General features: G+C 37.3%; 1 protein-coding gene across 1 annotated transcript in view; it reads left to right on the top strand.

Moving 5' to 3' along the window:
* PLOD2 (procollagen-lysine,2-oxoglutarate 5-dioxygenase 2) overlaps positions 1-22034 on the top strand; it is a gene marked incomplete at its 5' end in the record, with an annotated part of 77969 nt that overhangs the window by 1177 nt on the left and 54758 nt on the right.

The following is a 22034-nucleotide window of genomic DNA, read 5'->3' as shown; positions in this document are numbered from 1 at the left end:
TACAGTCCAAAGATGACATTTGGTGTAGAACTCAGCTAGTCCCTCTAAGCAGTGGTTTTGTCTTCATCTTCAAGTGTTTCAGAAGGCTTCAGTGGGCTAAACTGCCCATCTTTCTACATTCCTGCCAAACAGTACTTGCTTTGTTAGCTTGAGAAACTTCACCCTGTAGATGATGCTTTTCTTTCTTCTAGATAAATGTGTTGGTTTCACAATGGATTTCTGAACCCTGTGTGGTTCCTTTAAATTTGAACTGAGTTTTTCCATAACTTTAAATTTTCTTTGAGTATAACACCTAGAAAATAGACAAGTACATGCCTTCAGCAAACTTGGAAATGGAGACATTTAAAAAAAAATTCCCAGAAAAATGACTTTCCTTGTTGAAGCACCCAAGGAAACCTTACTGGGAAATAAAATAACCTCGAAGGGCTTTGCTACTTTTAGAGGAATCTCTTTAGCCTTTGTATATTTTATTTCAGTTCATTACCACCTCCCCTTTTTATTTAATAGAAGGCATCTCTTTGTAGCTTCTTTTCGGTTTACAGTCAAAATCATCTTGCTTTCCCACTCTGGCTTTTAAGTTTCATGGATCTGGATAGTAAAGTTTTAATGGATTGTAACATAACGGAAAGGGAATTTTAGATATGAATGTTTTCCTCAGAAACTGACCACATAAAACCCACGGCTGAAATCTGAGGTCTCGTCCCTCTTGTTGGGTAAGCATGGGGATTTCAATTAGCGCCTAAAGGCAAGAAAATACAAATTTGCAGTACATGGAGGCAGCAGTAGCCAGTTGGATTATGAACTTTTGTGTAGGTAAATGATGAGCTGATTAATATAGATGATACACTGCTCAATAACAGTTGGATTATGAACTTCTGTGTAGGTAAATGTGATGAGCTGATAAATATAGATGATACATTGCTCAATAACACGGCCAGTCGTGGACCATGTTCCGTTTTCTCCCTAAAATATTGCAACTGAAAATTGCTAAATTGGAGATTTTATTTATCCATCTATCAAGTGAACTTTTTTTTTTTTTTTAAAGATTTTATTTATTTATTTGGCAGAGGTCACAAGCAGGCAGAGAGAGAGGAAGGGAAGCAGGCTCCCTGCTGAGCAGAGAGCCCAGTGCGGGGCTGGATCCCAGGACCCTGAGATCATGACCTGAGCTGAAAACGGAGGCTTTAACCCACTGAGCCACACAGGTGCCCCTATCAGGTGAACTTTAGAACTCTAACTTGTTTCGCTTAACAGGAGGTCTTTAAGAAAAGTACTTACCATTTCTGTCCACCTGTATTTGTCACCATGTCCCAGTTAGCCGTGAAGAAATACATTAAACCAGGCTTTCTTGGCCCAATTGACATTTTGAGCCAGATAATTATTTATTGGCGGAGGGGCTGTCTGGTGCATTGTGCCATGTTTAGCAACATCTTTGGCCCCAACCCAGTAGCACCCTCCTCCACATGTGAGAATGGAAAATGTCTCAAAATGAAAAATGGCCAAATGTCTCCTGAAGGGCAGAATTGCCCAGGTTGAAACCCCTGGAATAGAAAAATGTGTATCTGAGGCAATGTGGCATTATAGCGTTACTGGAATAATACTAGCAACTCCTTTTTGAAAGCAAATGTTTATAGTGATTTTCCATTTTTCCACTGTAGTAGGGAATGTGCTGTTTGAATCACATTAATCAAGTTTTGGAATCTGTTTTTTCCTAGCTTTCTTTGATGCTGTGTATTGACTGGAGTTGAGAATACTGCTTTTTGTTACACCTACCGAGGGTTTTACTGTGTTATGTGTTCATTCCTATTTGGTTGCCACTTTGTTTTTAGCATGGAAATAATCTATATAAGATTTTGGTTAAAAACAATTATTTTCTCCCAGAATTATTTATAGGAATTTTCCCTTAAAATTTTATCCCTGTGGGAGCTTTTGAGACAAAATCCTCCTAATGAGTGTCCACGCAGCAGGTTAAAACCCTGATTTATCTTTCCTATACTTTTCTGCCTTCTGGATGAGAGGGAGAGAAGTGTGGATGTATATCTGTCCCGTATTTACAACTGGGTCTCCAGGCTTGGATCAAAATTTTTTGTGTGTTTTCTAAGGTACCTTGAGTATTCCATGTTCTAAATTGGGCAGAAACCAAGTTTTGGGCAAAAATGGAGGAAATGGTTTCAGATGTTTCTGTCAAGACCAGTATTTTTCAACCATGTTCATTTATGAACTCTTTAATTTACTCTGGCACATTCAGGAAGGAAAGGAAAGGTTTGTCCCATCTGCTGAGGCAAACTGACAATTTTTGGGGTGGAGAGGGAAAGGCCAAGGTTCTGGAGAAACCTCTGGAAGGGAGAGAGAGAGGCTTGTCCTCTGTGTATTTTCTGTGTCCTGGACTCCAGCCGCACAGAACGATTCATCATGCTTAAGCAGATTATGCCTTTTATTTCATGGATTTATTTCATGGATTATGCCTTTTATTTCATTATCTATGGAGTATGTAAGGATAGGAAATGAAAATTAAATTAAGATAAGCTTTTCTACCCATCATGTTGACTAAAGCATTAAAATAAACTCTGATCATAACAAATGTTGTAAGTATGGGAACCTGCTAACTGTTGATAGAAGTACATCATTTTTGGACAATAGTCTAGTGGAATTGATAACCCACATACCCTACAATTCTAGATACATACATGCACAGTACTCTCAAATTTCTGCGTCTGTTCTTGAAATTCTATTCATTGTTAAATTCAGGTCTCAGGAAATTGTTTCCCTTACTATCTTTCTATTTTTTTTAAGATTCATTTATTTATTTGAGGGGGGAGGGGGAGGGAGAGAAAGAATCTCAGCAGACTCCCTGCTGAGCCTTGAGCCCAAGGACAGAGGGGCTCACTCTCAGGACCCTGAGATCCCCACCTGAGTTGAAACCAAGAGTCTTGCACTCAACTGACTGAGCCACTCAGGCACCCCACCCCTTACTATCTTTTGTTTGGCTCACTTTCTAACATTTTACTGCAGTTGGCTTATATAGATCACACCTGCTTTGTATGATGGATTTTTATGTTTAATAAATTATAGATTCTTTGAAATGAGGGACGAAGTTCCTCATTTTTGGGCTCCTCACAGTATCTTCCGTGTTCTAACACAAAGATTCTCAATGTGTATTTGTTGAGTGTCTGGCCTGCTTGTAGAATTTTGAAAAGTGGCATGCAGTCAGTGAGACTGCTGGATGCTTATTTTCCTAGGATTTTAACTGAATTCCCGTAACATCCTTTCTCTACCCAGGGACCCATACACTACCATGATCTAGCAATTTATCAATGAAATATCTGGCAAGGACTTGTTTCTGGACTGAGGTTTGGCAACTTTCTCCACATGTCCTTTTTTCCTGCTCTACCTACCTTCCTCAATATAAAGTCACACCTTCAGAAATACTCTCAGATGATTGGATACCATGATTTTAATTTCTTTTTTAAATATTATGGGTGGGGAAGTGGACACTTGGAATGGTAATATAACATGCAGAAGATCACAGAGCTGGAAAGCAACATGGCTGGAGCTTGTATTCTTTCTCCAGGCTGTGTTCTGTGTCTTTCCTGACCTCCTTATTCTGCTGGGCTTTTGGAACCTATGGGAAATAAATAGAGACTAGACATCAGAGACCTAAAGAAGCAAAAGGAATGCTTTGCTAAAATGAAAGCATGTATTCGTAGGTTTGTGTAAATGGAGGGGAAAGGGATTGGCACAGGCTGAAGGAAAACTGGGCCCTGGCCCAGGGTGGCAAACGGTGGCCCATGGACCAAATATGGCAGGCCACAGCTATCTGCTTTTGTATGGCTGCTGAATTAGCAATAATTTTTACATTTTTAAATGGTTGAAAAATATCAAGTGAAAAGTAGTATATCGTGATATGTAAAAGTTCTGTGAAATTCGGTAGTCAGGGCCCATAAAGTTTTACTGGCAGACAGCTCTATTTATTTATTTACATATTGTTTGTGGCTGCTTTGGTGCTCTGAGGCAGAGCCTTACAGTGGCCATAAAGACTGTATGACTTATAGAGTATAGATTATTTACTGTCTGGCCCTGTACAGAAAAACTCTGTGGATCCTTGCTTAGGAGGTGACATCCCCATTTCAGCTGTGGCTTGGGCAGAGCTGCTGCTCTCTTGGAAGGAGCTGGATTCTGGACAGTAGCAGCTGATTCCAGGCATTTGAATGGTCTGTTTTTCATTTTAGACTTTCCAGTGATTTCTATGGTGTTTTAATTCAAAGATAGAGCTTCTCTGTTATGTCTTTTTAAACATGGCCCTTGATGCTAAATAGACATGTTGCTGTTAGGGAAAGAATGTACTCACGATCAAAAAGAAAGAAGACACTGATGACTGATTGGAAAGGAGATGCATGTTTCTTCTTCATAGCTTGTGGGTGTTCTACAATTTGGTCTAGAAACTTGGTTATGAATTTGTGGCTCCATTCCTGGGAGGAAATGATTAGCACATTTATCAGTGAGTACTTTTATTTTTCTTCAACAATTGCTATGAATTAGGCTAAACTGAGAAATTGGTGGGTTTTAAAGTGACCGATATTTCTCTTTTACATTTTACTCGTTTGCATTTGCAGTAGTGTGCTTGCCTCACTAAATTAAACTTAAATAACAGAACTAATTTTTACAGCTATCAAAATTATAGTTAGCCAAGAAACAGTCAGCATGAGGGTTAGAATTATAGACAGTCTGTTATGATTTGTTGTCATTATACTGCTTATTACCTTAAGGCTTATGTATTGCAACCTGTGTTTGAAATGCTGTTAGGATGGTCTAGCAGTACAGAATTTACTACTCTCGTATTAGTTATGTCATAAGAATGCCCCTTCAAGGGATGCCTGGGTGGCTCAGTCTGTTAAGTGTCTGCCCTCAGCTCAGGTCATGATCCCAGGGTCCTGGGATCAAGCCCCACATGGGACTCCCTGCTCAGTGGGGAGCCTGCTTCTCCTTTTCCTACTCTCTCTGCTGCTCTTCCTGCTTGTGCTTTCTTGATTTCTCTCTCAAATAAATAAATAAATAAAATCTTTAAAAAAAAAGAAAAAAGAATGCCCCTTCAAAAACTGTTGTTTATAATGAGAAAATAACTTTCAATATCTCCCACTCAAGATAACTTTATTTTAAAATAAAATTCAAAGAGTGGAGATATGTTATTTTTATACACAGAAGAAAGATTTCTATTACATATTTTCTTTTGTTTGTTGAAAGAGGGAAATTGACTTCTATTAATAATTTTACTTAATTTTTAAATATAAATCTCTTTATAAAAAAACTAATTCAGGATAGTGGATTTATATACTTAGTTGTTGAGTTGACTCAAGTATTTTTCAGGCCTTAAATTGTATTAGTAGCATACTGTAGCAGTTTTGGGAAAATAATCATTTTTTATTTTTGTTTTTTATTTTTGCTGAAATGTGCATATATCTTCTCCCATCTTAAATTTATCTTTTTAAAAAAAGATTTTAATTATTCATTTGAGAGAGTGAGTGAGAGAGAGGGAGAGAGAGAGCGAGCACAGGAGCAGGGGCAGAGGGAGAAGGGGAGAGAGAGGGAGAAGGGGAAACGGGTTTCCCTGCTGAGCAGGGAGCCTGATGTGGGCTGGATCCCAGGATCCTGGAATCATGACCTGAGACAAAGGCAGTTGCTTAATCAATTGAGCCACTCAGGTGCCCCTTAAATTTATATCTTAAAGAAGATGTGATTAAGTGATAAAAAGCTTAATTTGTTAGTAAAGAAATATACTTTGTTGACTATTTCTCTTCTACAAGAAATTTGTTTTAGTTTTTTGTTTTTAGAGATTTTATTTATTTATTTGATAGAGAAAGACACAGTGAGAGAGGGAACACAAGCAGGAGGAGTGAGAGAGGAAGTAGGCTTCTTGCCCAGCCCAGAGCCCGATGCGGGGCTCAATCCCAGGACTCTGAGATCATGACCTGAGCCGGTGGCAGCCGCTTAACGACTGAGCCACCCGGGCACCCCAAGAAATTTGGTTTAAAGTTTAGTTTGTATAACTTTAGAATTAAATTTTGTCTGCCAAGGGAAAAGCTTTAAACAGTGAGTAGTAGACAGTCTTGTCTTTGCTTTCATTTAAGATCAACACTGAAATATTTTCTTTTACTGTTCTTTTTGAATTTTATTCTTCCTCCAAGGGAGTATCATCCAGTTTCTGAGTGATGGGAGCACTCCCGTCATTATTAAGACGGAATAGCAGGGTCTGCTACATCGGAGTATCTTCTCCCTTTAGGCTGAAGGCTTATATTTCTGGAGAATTACTACTTTTATAATCAAAGTTTCCACTATCAAGGGAAAAAACCCACCACGTTTTAATTTTAATACAATTCAAAGAACATGCAAAAATGTATTCTCTGCATATACATTATAATAAGTATACAATATACTATATACAACTTTTAATACTAATAAAAGTTGTGGTGAACATGCAGTTAAATGAAGGGCTAAATGAGGAAAAGTGTTTCTAACAAATATGTTTAAATTTCTAAAATGGGTCAGTTTCTGAATCTCATTTGTTAGCTTGTTACTTTGATTTTAATAATTGCTTTCATTATTTTGGGTGCATAAGACATCCCAGTGTGTATTATGTTTACTGGTCATCTATTCATTTCCACTAAGATTACATTCTCAAACTTGTAGAAGGAATGCTCTTTATTTTCTAGTTACTGTTTATCTGTTTTAAAGGGCCTTCCAAAGAGAGAGAGAGACAGTTTTCCTCTGATTTAAATGCTAATGTGGACCTGCTTCTCCATGCTGTGGTCCTCACAAGGTAAAGGTTCTGAGGGCATGAAGGAACTTTCAAGCACATGCAATTTTTATCTCTTTCATCACCATTTGCAGTCAGTCCCAGACACTCAAGTACACGAAGTTGAATATGCATGAGGCCACATAGCCCGCACAGCAGCAAGCGGAACTCCTGGCAGTTTCGGATTCCTGATTCTGGGCATTGTTCAGGAGAAACTCCAGAAGCTATACTCCTTAATTCCAGTGGCCACAAAGTCTTGGCACAGAGCCATTGTCCCATTAACAAGGTTCTGTCATTGACTGGTGACTGGTTTGAAGCCACAACTTTCATGGGGCCGTAGGGTGCTAATTACCTATAGGTATTACACAGTGCTAAGAAGGAAGCCAGTTACTTTTAGATATTTTAGATACATTTTCCGACCAGTTCTTTAAACTTTCAATCCTTTTCTTCCTGGTTGTCTGGATGATAAACACCAGCAGCTATTTCAACGTCTCAAAAGAAAATTATCAGCAAATACAGAATTTAAATCATTTCTTAAAAAATGAACAAACAAAAAAACCAAAAAGAAGCTGGCAAACATTTTGCAGGCAGACTAAAATGACCTTCCTAATTCAGTCATCTAGGGAAGTCTCACAGAGCTGTTATGCAGTGAGCAAACTGATTCTTTGATGGGATTTTCCAGTCGTGCCCAAGCCAGCTCTGAGGCCCCTTGTGTTCAAAAGTCCCCCCTCTCCTTCTCTAGCCATGCTAGGTCTTTCCTGGACTCCAGCTGGCACCACTGTGACCAGACTGCTCTGCTTGTCCAGACCCTCTGAAATTCTTGTCGGCCACATCTAGAGAAGGACAATTCTCCTTTTCTTCTTAGTTTAGTTTAAACAGGGTTGGAATTTTTTAAACAGTGACTTTACTAGGTAACCAAGGCAAAACAAAACAAAACTCCAAACTGGAAAACCACCAAAGCAAAGAAATGAACAGACTTACAAAGTAGAGACTCAGAGTTCTTACTCTACTCTGACTTGAGTATAGTTAGAGACCTGCATACCTGGCATATTTTGGGGGCTTCCTAGGTTCTGTGTTGTTGCTCAGCTTTACTTTCTCCACACTTCGATCACACTTCTAATTCTTCTGATCATGTTCTTTTACATAGACAGCTCTTTCTTCTCCAGGGTTGGAGTCTATAAAATCATGGACTTTAGAAGTCCATAAGTGTTAATAGGTTGTGAAATAATACAAAATATATTTTGGTCTCTGCCTCTGTTTCTTGCTAAATATTTGGTCTTTGACCCTTGTTCCTGACTCAAAGTTCCTAAAACCCTTATAATTTTTGAGTGATAGGAGTATCTGTCATAGAACTACTAAATTCCTTAGAATTGCTAGGTGAAAAGAGCATCTTTTGTTCTAATGAGGTGACTCTTGTTGGGCTTTTGAATGGGGCCTGGTCACCAGAAAGATCAAGCCATGATTAGAAGATTGAAGCTTTCAGGGGTGCCTGGGTAGCTCAGTCAGTTAAGACTCTTGATTTTGGCTTGGATTGTGATCTCAAGGTTATGAGATCGAGCCCCATGTGGGAGTCTGCTTGAGATTCTGTCCTTCCTCTGACTCTTCTCTTATACTCCCTCTCTAAAATAAATAAATCTTAAAAAAAAAAAAAGGAGAAGAAGGAGAAGCAGCTTGAAGTTTTCAGGCCTAAACCTCATTTTCTGAAGAGGGAGAGGTGTTAGGAAATAAGTTAATAAATGATTATTCCTACATGGTGACGCCTCTTCAAAAAGAACTGAAGTATGGGGTTGGGAGAGCTTCTAAGTTGATGATTGCATCTATGTGCAAGGAAGGTGGTGTACCCCAAATTGATGGGGACACGTGGGATCCTTTCAGATCTCATCCTATTTACCTCTTCATATGGCTGTTCATTTGTATATTCTGAAATATCCTTTGTAATAAATCTGCAATAGTAAACTGTTTTCCTGGGTTCCGTGGGCTGCTTTAGTAAACTATCAAACTGGAGGAGGAGGTCTTTGGAACTTCTAATTTGTAGTCAAATCAGACAGAAGTTGTGGGTAACCTGGGGACCTACGACTTGTGATTGGCATCTAAAGTGTGAGCAGTCTTTTGGGACTGAGCTCTTAACCTGTAAGGCTTGTGCTAATTCTGGTTGAATTGAATTGAATTACTAGACACTCAGCTACTGTGGGAAAATTGGCAGTGTGGGAAAAAATCTATACATCTGGTATCAAAAGTATTATGTGTGAGTGGTAGAGGAGAAACATGACTGTGTATTCTGTAGACATAGGTAGACTAGATTTCTTTATAGTTTCGTGGGACATATCAACACAACCTTAGCCATTAAGCAATCTATTTTCTTTTGTGAGTGAAACTTTTTCTGTATTTTTTGCTTATAACTCTGTTGGTATTGCTTTAATTCTTCATTTTGTATAGCAATTTACATTTTCTTTTATGAGTCTACATACTTTAATAAACTCATGTTTATTTAATTAACTAAACTTCAAAATTTCTCCCAGAATATATTTTTTTAGAGGTAACTAACGTATTGTAATTTCCTAGATACAAATGTATGCTAAGAACAATTCCCATTGTGTAATACTCTGACTATGACAATTAATATTTCAGAATTTAATTCAAGTATTTACTTAGTGACTAGCCTGTGTTCTATGTTGCCTTATGAGAAAGAAAAATAGAAAAACAAGACAAACAAAAAACACACCAGGCTCAGTTCCTGTTCCGCACTGAAATTCTAAGATTCTTGCGGGAGAAATACTGCGTGTGTAAAATGGAACAAATCAAAGAAGCACTTAAAGTGGATCAGCCTGGCTTATGGGGAAGAGTGCTGACATCTGGGCATCAGGAAACCTTGATCTGAGTTCTAACCCTTCCATTCACCAACCTTGAGCCAATTACCTTGCTTCTCCAGACTTCCTTTGTAATTTATGATCTTTATAGCTCTGTTATTTGATGTCTCTTGAATTCTAAGTGTCAGGATGTGGAGTAGAGACAAAGGCTGCAGGAATCAGAAAACAGGCCTGAAGGAAACTTACCATTAATACATTCACTATGTCAAAGGAAACATAGATACAAAGTTGTTTCGTATTTTAAAAGTCTAGTTATTCACTCAGGAGTCGGACTTGGACAGCCCTTGAGATTGCTTTTTTTCCTAATTAACTTTTGATTTAGAGGTAAGAAAGTAAATCTAAGAATAACTGGAGTTAAATTTACATTTAAAAATATTCCAAAGTGCTTTAATGTGAGACAAAAAAATAATCTGGTGTTTATATGAAGCTATTTTCTGTCTTCTGAAAGGAATCATATACTCTTCAGTACATTTGAATACTATAAGCTGTTTTAAAAAATAACTTGATATTCTTCTGCTTCAGTTTTGACTGTTTAAGTCCTAATGATTAAGAAAAATGATACTGGAACTCTTTAAAATTAGAAAAAAAATTTATTTTGGTTTATTTATTTGTTCATTTATTTATTTATTTAATATATAATGTATTATTTGCTTCAGAGGTATGGGTCTGTGAATTATCAGTCTTACACAATTCACAGCACTCACCATAGCACATACCCTCCCTAGGGTCCATATGAAATGTGCGGTTTAAAAATTGGAGGCCCTCTTCCAAATTGTTCCTGAAACAGTTATCAAATCACCTATCTAATTTTTAGATTCACTAAAATGTCTTTAAAATATGATTGCATTCAGTAAACTAGAAACATGGTAAAAAAAAAAGAAAATCAGTTTATTGGAGAAAAGTAGTTGTGTATCTGACTCTGTGTATATGCATGTGTCTCTAGCCATGGAGATTACTGTTAAGCCTTAAGAATGGAGTAGAAAGTTGGAATGCCTTTTGATCTGGAATTTTCTTTGATATGCTGCTCGATCATTGTCACAGTAACATTTATTCCACATGTTTTTGTACCTCTAGAATGGAACATATCTTGCGAGTGGTATTGTCTTAGACACAGTCTTTGGAGGAGATGGTGGTGCCCAGTGCTTTTTCTCTTTTCTTGGCTTTTTCCCCTACTATTTGCAGAGGGATTTTATGTAAATTGAAGGAAGCAGTTCAAATAAAACAATTGGAGGAGGAAGAGGGTGGCTTAATTTTGAAAATATATACAGTTGTTGCTTTTTCAAGTAAGATTACCAAAAATCATAGAACCATTTAGCCTGGATGTTGTTTTTGGAGATTAACTGTGATTTTTTGAATAAGCAAGTAAGCATTAGCAGATGTTTTTCCCATGGGTTAGGCAAGTTAAAGAAAGATCTGTTTTAAAAACTGATAAACTAACCTTTATATTATTATTTAATATAAAGTGGTTGGTATTTTTATATCCCACAAATGTAAGCATTGGTTTTTTCATACGGTATAAAATCCTAAACTGCCGAGTCACTGAATGGCTCTATTGCACCAGTATCAGCAGCACCATCATGGGCTATGGTTTATGGATGAGTGGATTGGTAAGATTTTTCAGGTTGAGGTAAAAGATAAACTAAGCAGCATACTTTAAACCGAACATGCAAACTTAAGAAATGACTACAGAAATGACTACATCTTCTTTTCTGTAACTGTATTTAAATTCTTTGTAGTTGCAAGATACGAATTTTTCTTAAATGTCAGAATAGCCCACACTTGAATTACTTTCAAGCATATTTGAATTGTAGAAAATCCTTTTGAGAATGAATCCTATTCAGGGTGAAGAGGTGGTGGAAGGTAGAAGGTAAGTGGAGAAAAGGAGGTGAAATTACTTGTAAGCACGTTAGAAAATTATGAAATAATGTTATCTGAATGTGTTCAGACAAGTAATTAAAAAACTCTGCACTGGAAGCCAGTGCCCCAAATGCTAGCAAAAGGGAATTTTGCTTATGGTAAATTAGATATGCACCAAACAGAAATATGGTTTGCATATTTTTCATACTCAGGAATTTGTTTATCTGGATTATGCTAGTTGATGGTATAGCATTTCATATTAACCATAATGGCATGTCCTGACCCCTCGCCTGCTGTCCTGCGTTTATGGACCCTAGTGGGACCCACACCAGAGACAGTGTGCAGTACTGGATTCACTTTTCATTTGGTTGCCTTGGGGATCAGCAGAAGTTCAGAAACGTAGATACTGTGACTCTGTGAAGCCAACCGTGGCCGTGTTCATGGTGGAAGAGGGTGCCTCATATCTATTGGTATGTCTGATAAACCGAAGTACAAGTCTGTTGTGCTTTGAATTATCTGGAAAGCTGTCTTGGTCCCACTTCTATCTTGAATATGATACTGATACTTTGAGAGAAATGCTACTTTGTTCTTCAAACATTAAGCGGTACAGAAGAGAATGTTTGCTTTCTAGATATAGCCAAAGAGGGTTTATCATACAGGAAGAGGATTGGACACCTCTTATTGTGAATTAAAGGTATGTATGGGCTTGCCTGGCTCACTGGCATACATGATTTATTTTAAGGCCAGAGGCTAATATACTGCTTGCCTGATGATCATGAAAGATGCACTGTGGGAGACAGTATAGGGTAATGGTTAAGGGGATAGGGTTTTGGAATCAGGCAGCTTGAATTTAAATCTCTTCTCTATGCTCATTTGCTGATTATCCTTGGAACAAGTTACTTAAGATCTCTGAATCATAGTTTCTTTATAATGGTAATTATTGCCTAGGGTTGATTTGAGGATTAAATGTGGTAATGCCAGTAAAAGCCTAACACAGTGTCTGGGAACAGAAAGTGCCCAGTAAGTTCTACTAACTAATGTTATTATTTTAAACAGAATTCTGATTGACATTATTCTAAAGTGGAACCTAGACTTCCTGTATAGAATTAATTCTTGTATTCTGATTGGTAATGGGAGAAAAGTATAGGCTGTCAATAAATTCTAGAAAATAAGTTTCAACAAGATATATAGACAACTTTTTCCAGGGGACCCCAAAGGAAATAAATAAAAAATTTAGTGGTTCAGTCTCTTTGGTGATATTCTTTATTTGTTCAAATTCAAATCTTTGAAGTCCCTTTTCCTCATTCCTTAGATTTATTCTTAATATTCAATTGTGTTGAATTCCACTCATTTTCTCTTTTTTGTTTCATCTATAATGGAAAGCATATCTCTGTATAACATATAATTAAATATCTCAAACAGATGAGTCTTTTTTTTTAAAAACATAATCTTAATACCATTATCACACTCAATAGTAACTCCTTCATGTCATCTCATGCTTATTGAAGTTCACTTTTCCAGCTGTTTTCAAAACTATCTTTTTACAGTGGGTTTGTTTGATTAGTATCCATTAATTTCTCCTAAACTCTCTAAGCTATCATCACCTTAGTCCAGGCTGCAAATCTTGGGTAGCTTGAGGGTTAAACCCAGCCTGTTTATTGTTTTCCAGAAAACTTAAACTAAGTCCTCTATTTTTAAAATCAGGGATTTTACTTAAAAGTCTGGAATTTACTTCTCTTGGAAGGGGAGGTAGGGAAGAAAGACCTGGAAGCCTGGATTTGCCTTCCCATGGCAACAACAGCTGACGGATGCTGGGGAGTTCTCTCCTTGAGATGCTGCTTATGCACCTGTGTTCACCACAGCTCCTGCCTGGCCTCTTCGCTAATGTGTTTGCAACTCCTGATCTGGGCACACATCACAGGATGAGATAGCTATAATTGCTTCTTAAATTATTATTCTTATCTCATCTTTCCACACTAATCTTTCTGGAGTCCAGTTGCTCTTAATCAGGAGTGATTTTGTTTCCAGCCCTGGGTATATTTGGTAATGTCTGGAGATATTTTTGACTGTCATGAGTGGTGGGTGCCACTGGCATTCTGTGAGCAGAGGCTAGGGATGGTGCTCAAACATCCTACAGTGCACAGCACGGCCCCCACAAGAAAGACTTATCAGGCTTCCCATGTTTCTAATTTCTAATTTCACTGCCCTATTCAGAAGCTTCCAGTGCCTTCCCTATTTTCAAATATATTTATTATTTCTCAGTTTTCACTCTGTATTCATACCAGACACCTCATTATCCAGTGAAGATATCATGCTTTTTCACCTTTCTTAAGTCATATCTGTTTTTCCAGTTCCCTCCCACTGTCATAATCCCACTTGTCCCTTTTAAGACCTCCGTCTTTACCATTCATGAAGATGGCTTTGATGTCACCTTATCACAGTATTCTCCGAAAATCATCTTATTAGAGCTGGGAACTTTTTTTAAAAAATATTTTATTTATTTATTTGGCAGAGAGAGATCACAAGTAGGCAGAGAGGCAGGCAGGCAGAGAGAGAGAAGGGAAGCAGACACCCTGCTGAGCAGAGAGCCTGATGCGGGGCTTGATCCCAGGACCCTGAGATCATGACCTGAGCCAAAGGTAGAGGCTTAACCCACTGAACCACCCAGGTGCCTCAGAGCTGGGAACTTTCTTAAAGATGACTGATGTTAATATTTTCCCTTACTACCTCCCCGCTTCTCTAATCTAAGTAACTGTATGTAGAAGTATTAAGTGATACATTCAGGGTGTCTCCTGATTCTTTGTCCCTCCCCATGCTAATATATAATCTATTACTTAATTAGGTACTTAGTATGTTATTCTCAGTCACTTAATTAGGTACTTAATATGTTATTCTCAGTCTTTTCATGTGAATTAACTTCATTTTCTTAGCTGGATTTACATATAAGAGGACAGAAACGGTATCTTTTATTGTGGGTACCAAGTCTGTGAATTGCTATGCCTTAGAACTGCAAGCCTCTGGAAGTTTCTTTTTGGATCCTACAGAGGGGTCTGGTAACCCATGGCTCACTTCAGTCACAACTACTGAGAGGAGTGGGCAGCTATGTCTGCCAGAGTTCCATTCAGAAAAGAGAAGCCATTTTAGATACTTGGAGCAGAAAGGGATTTAACAAAAGTAGGTATGGGCTTACACAATTGTGGGGAAGGCTGAAAGGGCAGGCTTTAGACTGAGCCTTCAGCCTTGACACCTAGGACAACAGAGCAGCTGACCAAAGTAGGAAGTTACTACCTTGATTAGGGTTGGGGTGTACTGAGTTATGAATGTGCTGACATAAATACAATTCAGGGATCAGGAAGCTGTCTCCACTGACTCCTTACTCACATGAGGCTGGTGACTAGACTCTAGCAAGCAGAGTTAAACTACTGCCTCTGCAACATGTCTGTCTGTGTGTCTCCTTCCCTGTCTCCTTTTTCTCCCTTTCTTCTTTCTTCCTACACAAAATGGAAGACTGGAACACTAATGTAGGCAACTCCACATCTGAAACATGCCTCCCAGTAGAAACAGCCAGAACTCATGGGGAGAAGACCATCTGTCTTCCACATCTCATACACATGAATCTGAAAGATGGGGCATAATTTTCTTCTAGAAGTTTAGCTCCAAAGGAGTTGGAAAAATATAGCTTTAACATTTATTTTTGTATGACTTTTTTCAGTAATTGTTCTTGAAGGTTGACAAATGATTCAGTAATTTCAGAATTTTATGTCATTTTGGCTGTGGGGAATCCAAGTATGGGGTCACCATTACATAAAACACATGCTCTACTTACTAACATGAAAGTCTATTATAAAATTCTAAGATTTTTGAGTACTTTCTCAAGTTTTAAGAACAACTGCTGAAGAAAGTCGTGGGGAAAATGAAATAAAACTATAGTAATAGGAATTTATCTCCCCTTAGTCTCTCTCTCTCTCTCTCTTTTTTTTTTTTTAGGCCAGTGGATCATAACTTAATGTGGAAGACAATGTAGTGCAACTTATCACTAATTAAAATTTTATAGTGTTTATTTGACTTTCAGCTATTCATTCATCTTGTTTTCTAGTGCTTTCATCTCACACAACACCCTATTAGTCTTCAGTAATTACTTAGCTAACTAAAGTCACTTTTCTGAGATGAAACAACTGGGGCTTATCTAAGGCTTCTGGAATTTGAGAAGGTCAAGAGATAGCGGAAAAATTCTGGTTCATTTAGGAAGGAGGGATTTAATTTGACTCCACTTCTTAAGTAGTCACGAAAGCAAAAGTACAAGAGAAGACTTTTGGATCACCGTCACTGTACTTCACAATTATAGATTTAATGATTTTTATATGTAAATTTGGTTTTCATGTAATTTTTTTTTAACTTTTATAGTTTCTTTGCTTATTGTGGAAACTATAAATAAGCTTGTGGCTGAAACTTCTGCTGAGTAAATTACAGGAGAATCTTGCATTATAATTAGAATGTTGGGCTTCCTTAAAATTATTGGAGCTGAGACATACAGTGCTTCGTTTTACTTCTCTAGGCCCTAAGCTTTTTGCGAAGTACACATGGCATTTATTTATTTTTAAATTGCATTTGTTTTGATTATTTTTGATAATTTTTGACAATCCCAGATGATAAGTATATACACTTCAGTGTTAAAATGAACAAATAAACAAAACTAGGTTGGAGATGAGTGGGTTAGATTAATAAATGCTAATACAGGTTTAATATGCGGCCATGGAAAGTGTAACTTTTTTGGTTTTATGTGTATGTGTTTAAAATAATAAATCTCAAAAAAATTTGCTTTCATTTTGATGAAGATAAAAATAAATCTTTGGTGAATCTAGATTTATTTTGATGGCATGTGCCCAGTAAGCAGTTAGTTTAGCCCTTTCTAAACATGTTTTTCACCTGAAAATCACTCTGAAAACTAGTAAAAAGTGACAAATCATTCCTAAGACATGTTGAAGCACCAGTGGGAGTCAGTAAGAACTAAGATACAGTAGACTCATGAAGATGGTATAATTTCATTAAAAATTATATTTTGGGGGGGCGCCTGGGTGGCTCAGTGGTTTAAGCCTCTGCCTTTGGTTCAGGTTATGATCTCAGGGTCCTGGGATCGAGCCCCGCATTGGGCTCTCTGCTTGGCAGGGAGCCTGTTTCCCCCTCTCTCTCTGTGCGTGCCTCTCTGCCTACTTGTGATCTCTGTCAAATAAATAAAATCTTTTAAAAAAATTATATTTTTGGTTACAATGAAAATAAATGTATGTAAATGAAAATTAAGACATTTAAGAAGAATAAGTTAAATTTGTCCATAATCCCATTATCATTAGTAAACAATATAAAACATTTTGATAGTTTTTTCCCTTTCTTGGTTCATATTTCTTCATAAACTTTATAAAATCAGGACACACACATATTGAAAACCATAAAGAGATAATTTTACATTCTACTTTATTTACAAAACACTACATTGTAAGTATTTTCTCATGGCTTAAAATACTGATCAAGTCATGATTTTTAAGTAACATTTTGATATCTGTTGTGGGGTTATGTCGTAATTTGTATAACCATTATTCTATTATTGGATATATGGTTTCTTTTCTATTTTGTAGTAGCAGAAATAACATTGTAGGAATATTTTTTTTTTTAAGGTTTATTTATTTATTTATTTATTTGACAGACAGAGATTACAAGTAGGCAGAGAGGCAGGCAGAGAGAGAGAAGGAAGCAGGCTTCCTGCTGAGCAGAGAGCCCGATGCGGGGCTCAATCCCAGGACCCCAGGATCATGACCTGAGCCGAAGGCAGAGGCTTTAACCCACTGAGCCACCCAGGCGCCCCTGTAGGGATATTCTTGAAAACGTGTTTTGGTTTCCATTTTTACAAGACAGGTCCAAGAAACAAAATTTGGAAATCAATGGATATGAACTCTTTTTTTTTATCTCTTGTTGCACATTATTGAGTTGCTTTTCAGAGGTTAGGTGGATTGTCAGCTTTACCCATCTCTTCCATCTTTTCCACACAAATGGTCTGTTGTGTGGAATTCTCAGTAACATTACTTTTAAAAGATTTTCATCTAGTTTCTATGGGAAATAAGAATTTGATTCTCAAATTTATAATGATTTCTCTGCTTACTTGTCAAAATAAAATCATTTTTTTGTCCTTGCTATTTCTTCTGTGAGTTGCATCTTCCGATCAATGAAGTGTACATTCTAGTGGCATAAGAAAAGACAATAAACAGGTGTACTAGGTAGATAGAAGTATCACAAAGAAAAATCATATGGGATGAGGGCCAAGAGTGCTGAGGTTGGCAGTGCCATTTTAGGAACTATTTTCAGAGAGGACTTTTCATACTGGTTATATTTGAACAGACCTGAAGGGAGGAATTGTTGCTGGGGGAAGAACGTTCTTGGCAGCAGGAATCACAAGTACCAATGCCTTAGAATGTGCTTGATGTGTCCCTGGAACAGCGGGTTTTCCCATGTGCCTGCAGCAGGGGCAGGGAGGGGCTAGTGGTGGAAGAGGAGCTCAGAAGGACGGGACCAGATCACTTAAGGACCTGGAGACTGTGGTAAGGAATTTGAATTTTATTGAGAACAAGCCCCTTTCCTGGGTGGCTATGTGGAGTACAACCACTCAGTTATATACTGAACAGCTGACAGTGTTGTAGATGTGTCATTCTAGGGACAGTGTAAGGAATAGTTTGGAGTGGACTAAATGCAGGGAAATCCTTCTGAAAGCCATTTTGGTAGTCCAAGGGAGAGCATGGTACCAGATTTAGACCACTCACAGAGATGGTGGTTGGGTAAGGCTGGATTCTGTAGTGCTGATAGAATTTGCAGATAGATTGGATGGGGAATGCGAGCAGAACAAGGGAGTCAAAGTTTTGCATGTTAGAAAATTAAATTTCTCAGTCCTCAGTTCAGGCACCTACCGGGGGTATTGGAATATATCTCCCACCAATAAGCGGGGGTGGGGGGGTGCGGTATGACACTCCAGTATATGTTAAACCATTATGCTGTATGTCTTAAACATACACATTGAGTATGTCAATTATTTCTCAATAAAACTAGAAAAAAGTTTAAATTTACCTAAATTTTTATCAGTAATATAGTCTAGCTGCCATTCTTATAACTCATTTTTGTGAGATTTATGGTTTGGAACTTCCCTGAGAGATTTTGGTAACTATTTTATACAGTTATTTTAATAATCACCGTTCTTAAAACTTAAAGTCTGTTTTGTGTCTATAATATTGTTATCCAAATGTTTATTCGGTAAATTGCTGGTACTGAAAAACAGACCCCTTACAACAGAAATTTTGCAAGAGAAGTCAGAGTGTTAAACTCTAGGAAGAAGGCCAAAACAGCTGTTATGATTCACTGAACTGTGAGCTTGGGAAGGAGCACTCAGCAAAAATGATAGTTAAAGTGCTGAAAAATTACAGAGCAGCTTGCAGCAGGTTTTTAAGTTTACAGAAATCCCAAATAACCAAAACAAGGAAGATGGGAACAAATGGGGGGAAGCTCTGCTTCATGACTTTAAGATCTGTCAGTGCTGCCACAGCCCCTCAGTGAGCTGTGGTTTGCATCAAGGCATCATTGTGTTTGATTTGACTGGAGATTGGAATGTGCTGATAATGCCTTTCTCTTATAATTTAATGCAGTGTATTAATTAAAAACCTTAATTTGAATTCAGCTTTTATTATTTGTTATTTATCATGCTTAATATATTTAAAGGCAAACACTAGGAAGGAGATGGATGTACCTGGAAAATACTCTCCTCACCTGCTTTCCATTTAATTCAATGGGAAAATTAATAGTGTAAGAGAGGGTTGAATTTTGCAGTATTTTCACTGACTATCCTTTGCATAGAACATGCAGCTACCCTGTAGCTGGAAAAAGGTCCCCAGGGCTTCTGATATGTGCCACTGTTAGTTTTCTGAAGGGAATGGATGGATAAAAACTGGAAAAAGACATTGAGAATGAATAAGCAAAGAGAGGAGAAAAAAACAGTAGAGAGAAATATCTGGAGGGAATAGTTTGATACAGCTAGACAGTGAAGTTGGTGGTAAACTTTTTTTGCTAATTGAATCAAACAAGGAGACTTGTTAGATTGCATAAGTTTCTGTTTACTGAGAAAAAGAAAATACCATCCATTGATTTGGGTGACAAAAATTGTTTAGAAAAAATTAGTTTCTTTTAATGAAGGGAATTAAGTAGTAGATAGTAGCTTCAGTTATAATTTATTTATAGTTACTTTCAACAGGATATTTTCTTATTGTGTTAAGTTGTAACTTGGTAAGTGTTCTGACAGGAACATTTGGTAAATGATACAGTAAGAGACATTGTTACAACATCTCTAACCCTCTAGGAACAGAAATGAAAAAAATCCAGAATGGCTGTCTTTTAAAGAGGGACTCCTGCAATGTCAAAATTGCTAGATTATATTCATTCAGTTCCACTCTCTAGACAAACAGTCCATTTTTTCACCTGAACTCATCTTTCCTCCAGGTCTCAGCTTCAGTGTGAATTGCTGAGAGTTCTTTCCTAACCTCCCAATTTAAAACAGTTTCCTTTATTAAAATCTCCTCTCTCATTCTTGCTTTGAATTCATTCTTAGCATTTACCAAAATTTCCACTTATACTTAGTTATGTAATTATTTTCTTGTTATCTGCCACCCCACTCCCTATTATTTTGTAAAATCCATGAAGGCACTGATTGATTCTTCCAAGAATATTTACTGAGTGCCTACTATGTGTCAACTAGGAGTTGGGAACACAGCACTTAAAGTTTACATTGTCTTAAATTCTGGTGTTTGCTTGTATCTCTAACATTTGGCACACAGGGCCTGGTTCTCAGAGAACCATCAATAACTATTTGTTGAAAGAATGAAAATGAAAGCCATTGATGATAGAATGCAGTCAAGGTTTAGATCTGTAGTTCAGGAATAAAAGTTGCTGAGGCTGGGACTCTTTTCCCCTGTCGCAGGCTGAAATTGCCAAGTGCCCCTGCCTATGTGGTATTCCTTTGGTGAACAAGGGTTTCTCTCTAACCACAGTGATCTACCTCTCTGAAAAGGGAAATAAGAATAATCCAGAGGTACTGAATGATTAATTGGCCTGAGGTGAGTTGGGGTACCAGTTTTTGTTGTTGTTTGTTTGTTTTTTAAGTTCTTTAGGTGTTTGCATTATGCATATCAGGTCCAAAATTACTATCCTAAAGGAACAAGAGAATGGAGTTTATGTCTAGAGAGTTCTCACTTCAAATACTGCTTGTTTTATTTTGGCAGAAGAGTTTTTAGGTAGGGTGTGTGCATGTTTGGTTGTGCATTTTTCCCCCAGAAGGAGTTTTGAATTTTTTCCATGCCATTCTAATAATCATCAAAGCAACACAAATTTTCACCAAATACCACAGAAGCCAGAGATATTTTTCACTGCTTCAGCCCAAGAACGTTTTAGGTCAGCATGACTTTTTTTTTTTTTTTTAATAAAAACTAGAACCTCCCTAAAGTTAGATAATATTTTATAACTGCATTTGGGGAGTTTATATAGTTTAAGTAAGTTGCAAGATACATCTCTAAAGACTTCCAGTGGTAGTGATCACTTGATAAACATTATGAAATACAGAGATTTTAATTTTAGTATACTTAAATTTGTACTTTTCTTTTTGGATATAATTAATCTAAACATCTAGCTGTCTCTTGATATTACTGATAATTAAAGATAGGAAAGCCATTTATTGACTTTATTTAATACAGAGTATGAACAAATGAGTCTTCCATCTCTCAGTACATAGTATGTTATGAAAATTAAAAGGGAGCAGTAACTGGAGAAACATATTATGTTGTTGATAGAAGCAGATGTACTGACACTCAGACGTCAGAATGGAGACCAAGAAGTTAAAGGTAGGAAATAGCATGTGAAAAGCATGGGGATAAATGGCTGTATAGAATTAGATGCGTTTGGGGAATTACTGTATCATGGGAAGATAAAGTAAGGAGTGATCATGAAACATCAGGAAGAGATTATATTTGGTATTCTCTGCTTAATTATTTTATAGAATGATTTCTATTAAGTGTTTAGAGGAAGATCAAAGGCTCCATGGTTTTACTGACTGGAATGTTCAATGACTAAAAATGCTAACAGAGTAATTTGTGACTTTGGGAAAATATTTTCTATTCTTATTTTAAGCCATATTGTATATTTCTGGAAAATGACACATAAGTAGTGTAGCTTAAGCCAGAATCTCTGATGTAAGCAATATACCTATTTGTGAAATCACTGTGAGTTTTCTCTATTTTGAGAAATTCCAGAATGAAGAGCAAGTGAGGAGTGCTGGAGAGGTCTTTGATGCTAAGAAATACTGAACGCTTACCCCTGCTTCTAGGTCACAGTGAAATCAGACTTCACTGGGGAGCTGGACTCTGATGAGTAATGTCAGGAACCGTTTCAGCAGTGGGAATGTCTCCTTGTTTTACTCTTGAGAGTTTGGATTTTGGGGGATT

The sequence above is a fragment of the Martes martes genome (genome assembly GCF_963455335.1).
Source record: "Martes martes genome assembly, chromosome: 1".
NCBI classification, from domain to species: Eukaryota; Metazoa; Chordata; class Mammalia; order Carnivora; family Mustelidae; genus Martes; species Martes martes.
This window is presented reverse-complemented; position numbering and strand designations above follow the sequence as displayed.